This window comes from Hylobates moloch, unplaced genomic scaffold, assembly GCF_009828535.3.
Source record: "Hylobates moloch isolate HMO894 unplaced genomic scaffold, HMol_V3 SCAFFOLD_2, whole genome shotgun sequence".
Classification (NCBI taxonomy): Eukaryota; Metazoa; Chordata; class Mammalia; order Primates; family Hylobatidae; genus Hylobates; species Hylobates moloch.
Window position 1 is genome coordinate 126,556,403 of NW_026652277.1, and position 7,730 is coordinate 126,564,132.

Below are 7,730 nucleotides of genomic sequence, written 5' to 3' on the forward strand. Positions count from 1 at the left end.
GGTGGCTTGGGCTAAAGTGGAGGAGATAAGAAGAGTTTGGATCCTGGATACATGTTGCAAGCGCAGCCAGTGTAATATGCTCATGGATTTAATGCGGCACATGAGAGGAAGAGAGGAATCAAGGATAAGTGCACGGTTTTTGGCAGTAGCAATTGGGAAGATGGAGTTGCTGAAATGGGAAGACTTCAAGAGGTGCAGTATTGGTGGGAAGTTAGGAGTTCAGTTTTAGACACCCTCATTTTGAGATTCCCTTCGACATCCAAGTGGAGAAGTAGGTGGATGGACATGTGAGCCTTCAGCCCAGGAGAGGGACCCGTGCTGGCTCAGGACATTTGAGGTTCTTGGCGTATAGGCAGTATTTACGCTGTGAGAAGGGTGAGATCCCTTAGGGAGTAAGCACAGGGAGAAAAGCAGTCTGGGGACTAAGCTCTGGGTCCCCCCACATTTAGAGCAGGAGAGAAGAAGCAACCAGCCAAGAAGCCTGAGTGAGTAGTCAGCGAGGGCAGAGGAGAATCAGAGGTGAGTAGTGTCCCAGAGATACGTGAAGAAAGTGTCTGAGGGAGGTGGGCATGCTACTGCCAGGCCTGCTGAGATAGGGACTCAGCATTGTCCACTGGGTTAAGCCAGATAGAGGTCACTGGTGACCCAGCAAGAGCAAGAGCATGGGTGGAGGGGAGTGAGTGGAGAAGCCTGGCAGAAGGAGGTTTGAAAGAGAATTCGAAGAGAGGAGTCAGAGAGCAGAAAGTTTAAACAACTATTTGGAGGAATTTTGCTGCAAAGGAGAGTAGGAAAATGGAGTGGTAGTGAGAGGGAAAGATAGATATGAGCCTTCTTTTTTTTTTCTTTTCTTAAGATGGGAGAAATCACAGTGGTTGGTATACTCATGGAAAGACTCCATTAGACAGGGACAAATTGCTGATGCTGGAGAAATAAAGAGGACGTTTTGTGCTATGGACTTGGATAGGTGAAAGGAGGTAGGATCTATTGCACAGATGGAGAGACTGGCCTTAGGCGAGGTTCCAGCTCACAGTTCAGAGAAACAGAAGGCGGAGGCAGGGTGGCTGGACACAGGTGCAGGTAAGTTGGCAGATGCAGTGGTGGCAGTGTGGGGGTGGCAAGGGTGCATGTTCTCTATCGATTGCTCCTTTTTTCTCTGGGAAATGGCAAGCAGAGTCAGCAGCTTAATGACAAGATAGGTAAAGGGGTGTTGGAGATTTGAGAATGGAGGCAAAGGTATAATCTGGTGACCTAGGAGGGAGACAGTCCTGGATGGTCTAGGGAGTATCAGGCCAGCCCTTAAGGACCCCCAAGTTCAGTGGCCCCGAAGTCAAGTGAAATGGTCATCAGGGGTATGCATTAATTTCCACTGTGGATATGCAGTTACAGCATGGGTGGACAGGTGGATTTAACTAACTCAGAAGCTGAAGAAATAACCTGAAAGAGAGAGGAAGGAATGGGATCAAGAGCAGATGCGGATGGGCTAGGGAGTTGGAAAGGAACTGGGGAAGCGTCTATTAGTTTGAGAAAGGAGGAAAATAGGACTGTGTTATTTATCTACTGCTGTATAACAAAATCTTCACAAACTTGGCAACTTGAAACACACATTAATTATCTGATAGTTTCCGTGAGTCAGGAATCTGGGAACAGCTTAGCTCAGTTCTGTTTCAGAGTCTCTCAGAAGGCTGCAATCAAGGTGTCAGCCAGGGCTGGGGTCTCATTTGAGGCTTGACTAGGGAAGGATTCCCTTCCAAGCTTACGTGGTTGTTGGCAGGTTGCAATTTCTTGTGGACTCTCAAAGGGCCTTAATTCCCTGCTGCTGTTAGCTGAGGGCTGCTCTCAGTTCTTGCCCTGTGGGCCTCTCCATATGGTGGGTTACTTCAACAAAGCTAGCAAGGGGGAAAGTCGATGGAGACAGTCCGCTAGCCAGATGGAAGCTACAGTCTTATGTAATGTCATCACAGGAGCGACATCACCTTGCCCTATTCTGTTGCTGGAGACAGTCACAGGTGCCCTCATACTCCAAGAGGAGGAGATCCACAAGGGTGCAAACACCAGGAGGCAGGGATCATCGGGAGCCATCTTGGAGTCTGCCTGCCACAGGAAGAAATGCACAACATGGTGGATTTTGCACGGGGAGAAGGGAAACTGAGGGAGCTGAAACACAGCAGACAGCCTGTCTCCTAATGAAAAAGGGGACGGACTCATCCCTTGAGAAAGAAAGGGCCGTGATGGGTGATGGGGGATGTATGATGGGTGTAGGGAAAAAAAAATGTTTGCAATGAGGAGAGGGAGCCCAGGGGGTAAGTAGGAGATTTCTGAGCAACAAGGAGGGCCCACAAAGATTCTTATAGAAAGCACCGATTTGCTGCAGAGCCAGTGGGCAGTTAAGTGATTTGCTCCAACAATAGATGGCACCCTGTTTTCAGCCAGAGAACAAATGGATGGAGGGATTGGCCCAAGGCTGGGTGTGTTAAAAGATCAGGGTCAGGTCAGGTGTGGTGGCTCACGCCTGTCATCCCAGCACTTTGGGAGGCGGAGGCAAGAAGATTGCTGAAGGCCAGGAGTTAAAAGCTGTAGTGAGCTAGGATCACACCACTGCACAGCACTGGGCCACAGAGGGAGACCCTGTCTGTGAAACAATGAAAAAAAAAAAAAAAAAAAAGATTAAACACAAGGTCAAGGTCAAGAGGCTCTACAGTGCTGGTTTAAAAAAAAAACCAAGTGACTCAGAGTCATTTTTCTACTTCCCACTTCCTCATTTCTACTTCACCAATGATTCTAAACTAAGTTTGAGCCCCAGGCTGGCCTGGCTTGTGAGGGTAGCAATCTGTCACGATGCAGACTCAGGCTCTGGCAGGAATTCCAGACGACCCCACTGCGGACCTTGCAGAACAGAAGCTGTTTCCGTGGAGCGAGGATCCCCACTGGAGACCTGGGTGTCTCTCCCTGTCTCCAGGCACTTCCTGGCACTTCCACTGGCTCTCATCAACCCTATCCCTAGGACCAGATCTTCCTCATCTGCACGCCCATTACCCTCCTCTTCTGCCTCAGACACACTGTTTGTCAAGCTCATCCTGGTGTTTAGCTCCTTTCCAGAAAGAGCTTCGAGTGAGTTACTGATGCAGTCAATACACTGACCTCGAGTTCACAGCTAGTCCAGGAGGTTAAAATGCTGAAGTAAGTAGAACACACTGTGATGAGTTTAAGAAATTTGATTCTCAGTTTCCAGGATAAACTGTTTTCTTTACCATGTCACCACTTCAGTCTTGTTATTGTGCTGTTGAATAGGGCAGGACCAACAAATGACAAGAATCCAATGGCCTTTGTCCAGCCTCCTGCCTTCAAGCAAGGATGGTGCCTGAAATAATAATCCCTGTGGGAAGAGTTCAGAAGGAAGACATAAGGCCTTAGCTGCATGGAATTATGATGACTGAGAAGTATTTTGTTTAAAGCTTAGAGTCAATGCAAATGTTTTCTTGCTTTAGAAAATTCTTAGGGAAAGGATAATTATTTCCCACACGAATTGAGCTATGTCGTGTCTCACTCATCTCAGACCCAGCCCATTGTGAGTCCATAATACTTGTTGGATAAACATTTGTTGAACTGAAATGAGTGGATCCAAGGGTGAGACATTAGCAAATGAGTCATCCCTGAATGATATGAAGTGAAAATTAGAAGAAATTCAGGTGCTTCTAATAGGATACTGAATATGAACACTTGGAGACTCACTCCTATGCGGACTCCTTTAGTCTTCCTGCATAAGACACTTTTTAAAAACACAAGGTCCAGGACTATTTTTAAAGGAAAGCTTTGGGTTGAAATGTTTTCAATGCACATACATCTAGAAGAGAAAATAGCAATCACCCACATTCCCACCATGCAGAATTAAGTACTATTAACATTTTGGAATATTTGCTTCCAACCTTTTTAGTCAGTATTCTATTTTTAAAACCTTTAGGCCGGGCGCGATGGCTCACGCTTGTAATCCTAGCACTTTGGGAGGCCGAGGCGGGCGGATCACGAGGTCAGGAGATCGAGACCACGGTGAAACCCTGTCTCTACTAAAAATACAAAAAAATTAGCCGGGCGTGGTGGCGGGCGCCTGTAGTCCCAGCTACTCGGAGAGGCTGAGGCAGGAGAATGGCATGAACCCGGGAGGCGGAGCTTGCAGTGAGCCGAGATTGCGCCACTGCACTCCAGCCTGGGCGACAGAGTGAGACTCCGTCTCAAAATAAATAAATAAATAAATAAATAAATAAATAAATAAATAAATAAATAAATAAAACCTTTAGTAGTGCAATTATGTGCTGAAAAATATGAGTGTGTCTGTGCATGTGCATACATACGTATACTGTGAACTCACATGTCTCTGCTCACACATCGGTGACCTCTTGCTTGCTCTTCCCCAGGGTTTCTGCACTGGGAGGTGCTACATTGCACACTGCTATGGCAATAGTGGAATAATGAAGCCATGATTTTACATGTCAGTGTACAGATGCATAATCCGAATTATACATTTTTAAAGTATAAAAGCTACAAGGAATGCACACACACAGTAAAAAAAAAAAAAAAAAAATTCTAACCCGACTCCCTGGCCTTCAGTCTTTCAGTTTTTCTCTCCAGGGGCAACCAGCATTGCCAGTTCCTTGCAAATGTTTCCAGAAATATCATTTGCATATACAAACATGTATTTTCTATTTTCCTACACAGATGGTGGCATACGATGTATACTGTTTTGTACCTTAGCATAGGGTTTTGGAAATTTTGCAAATGCTTCTTAACGGTAAGCTTTCTGAATGTGCAAATTAGCAATCAAGGCCTTCCTTTTTTCCTTAGTCTCAGACAGTGAGCTCGGTGGTCAAAAAAAATGTCCTCCACTTGCCGGACAGGTACCTTCAAATTACAAATTCCCACGTCATGGTTAGATGGTATATTCTTGCCCACTCCCGTTGAACTTACTTATTTAAACATCCACAAGAAAATCCTGTATATTTTTGGTAGCTAAAGCAAAATCCTGCAGAACACAACAAAACCAAACAGAGGGAAATTTGGGGCTCAGCTTAAAATACAGCTGGGCAAGCCTACACTTAGTTGCTGGAATAACAACCAGCTGGGAGGACTAAATTTAGCTTGGAGCCTTAAACACGGTCAGCCCTAATGCCCACAACCCCCACACAGAGAACTTGGGCCCCGTCTCCCAAGTTGGGAGACAAGAACAAACAACAATGTTGGCCTAAAAGGCTGACTTTGCAAAAACCACCTAGTCAATCTGCTGTGATTTAATAGGCTGTAAAAGGTTTGATTAACAGCCGGTCAAAAGGCAAGCAGCATGATTTGTTGTTAGGGGTATAGAGAGCACAAGGACTAGGATGATGCCATTGAAAGTGGTTAATTAAAATTGTAATATTATTTTAAAACAATTTTTAAAAAAGAATAGAACAAATTGGAACTAGAAGTGGGTCCCATTCTCAGGGCTGGCTTGCAGGGAAATGAAGGGCATGTAGGACCAGTCTCCCACATGGAGCCTTCCTGGGACCCCCTTACCCATGCACCACCCCCTTCTCCAGGGGAGGGCTGCAAAGGACAGAGACCCCCAAACACAGGCTCATGTCTTGATATTACGACTTGGTTAACCTCAGTTTCCTGGTTTGGTCATGTAAGGTGGTTGGACTAGATGCGCTCTGAGCCCCAACCCTCCAGGTCTGCAGTTTTCATTTTCTTGCGTCTCCTACAACTGCCTGGAGCCCCTTGGTTCTTTGAGTCTCCTCCTACAACCTGGGGGTGCTTTACACCCCACCCGTAGCCCTCTCCAAACCCAAGTGGTGGTCTTGGTGCCTCAGGGTGAGACCATGTGTTGAAGATATATTAATAACTTGGCAAGGGAGGAACATGAGGGAGCCGGGAGTGTCTGGCATCTCCCCTGAGCCTGAAGATGGCACTGTGGAAAGCCTGACAACCCACACAGCATCACAGGCATCGTCTGGGCTCCATCGGAGAGGCCTGGGACATAGTTTACTGAAAATAAACAGGATGAGGATGCCCCATTTAGCCCAGGTGGTACCCGGGGAATAGCGGGACTTCTGACTGACCATGCTCACATGTGAGAAGAAAATGTCTATTGGGGTTCTCATGAGTCCCCCACCCACTGGGTAGCAACAGAAATAAACTAGACTGAGTCCACGCAGCTCAAGACTTAGATGCCATGATTTAAATACTGTGCCTTTAGGGTGACTTGGGTCTCCACGGTTGAATTGTTGTCTTCCAGATTCTTGTCCTGCCCCTGCTCCTTTCTTAGAAGGTATTTGTGTGGGGTGTGATGAGCAGGCTTTCAGGATGTCATGGCAGGCCTGTGTGTGAGAACACTCCTGGTGACCCCCATGCTGTGTGTGGGCTGCTTTGGTGTGCTACTGGTCTCCGCTGTCTGCAAACTCTTGCTGTGGTCTTTCTCAGCCCACTGGCCCTCCCTGTGGATATGGCCTCCCCTTGCCTCACTCTATCATCACAGACATTTCTGAGTCCCTGTCACACTGTCCCTCTGGGTCCTGGCCCAGGCTGCCACTCACAGTCTGGGCTGTAGGGTTATTTTGCTCCCAGCCACATTAGGGCCCTGGCAAATCTCCTGGCTTATGGGAGAAAATGTGTTCAAGAGTACACACTAGACCCCTCTCTGCCCTCCTAGCAATGCAAGGCTGCCTATCTTGACCTTCACAGCAGTCCCCATCAAGATCCCAGATGGGAAATGGGGCACAGCCCTGCCACTCTCAGTGTTTCCTTCAACCTGATCTAAACGTCTCCTCCTTCAGGCCTAGACCAGAGAGTGGTGAGCAGGCCCCAGAGCTGACTGACAGAGCACCTTTCACTGCCCAGCGCTATTTAGGGCCTGAGGGACGGGACTGAAAACAAAAATTCCCATTCCTGTCTACCTGCAATTTCCCTCCCTTCCTTCCTGTCTTCATGCCTTCCTGCCTTCCTTCCTTCCTTTTCTGACACAGGGTCTCTCTCTGTTGCCCAGGCTGGAGTGCAGTGGCATGATCATGGCTCACTGCAGCCTCAACCTCCCGGGCTCAAGTGATCTTCCCATCTCAGCCTCCTGAATAGTTGGTACTATAGGCATGCACCACCACACCTGGCTGATTTTAAACATTTTTGTAGAGACAAGGTCTCACTGTGTTGCCCAGGCTGGGCTCAAGCGATCCTCCCACCCTGGCCTCCCAAAGTTCTGGGATTACAGGCTTGAACTGTGCTTGGCCATGCAATTTCCATCTTGTAAAAATTTCCATGATCTAATACTTCACCACACAGAGCCCTTAATATGTTTCACAAGAACTAATTTTTTAGAAAACCTTTTTTTTTAAATTGAAGGCCCAACTTTCAAGGTTGCTGTTTTGCTTCAAATCTTATTTTAGATACCAGAAGCTGAATATTAACTTTTTTTCTGTTTGCATTATTTCTGAAGTAATCCTAATCCTCTGCTCCAGTAAGACCAGGGAGAAGGTCATGAGCTCATAAAAAGCAAACAAAAAGTAATGCCTGGTAATAATTTTCAAAATAGTATTCTGCATTAAATTTTTGTGTGCTTATTTAATCAATGTCTCCCTCATTGAAAAGCATATTACCTGAGGTGAGGATGGAGGGACAATATTTTAATAAATCGGTCTCATAAATTGGGGCCCTAAGGAACATAGGATAGCAAAGTGTTGACAAGGGAAAATTCCAGGGCAGAGGCGTGA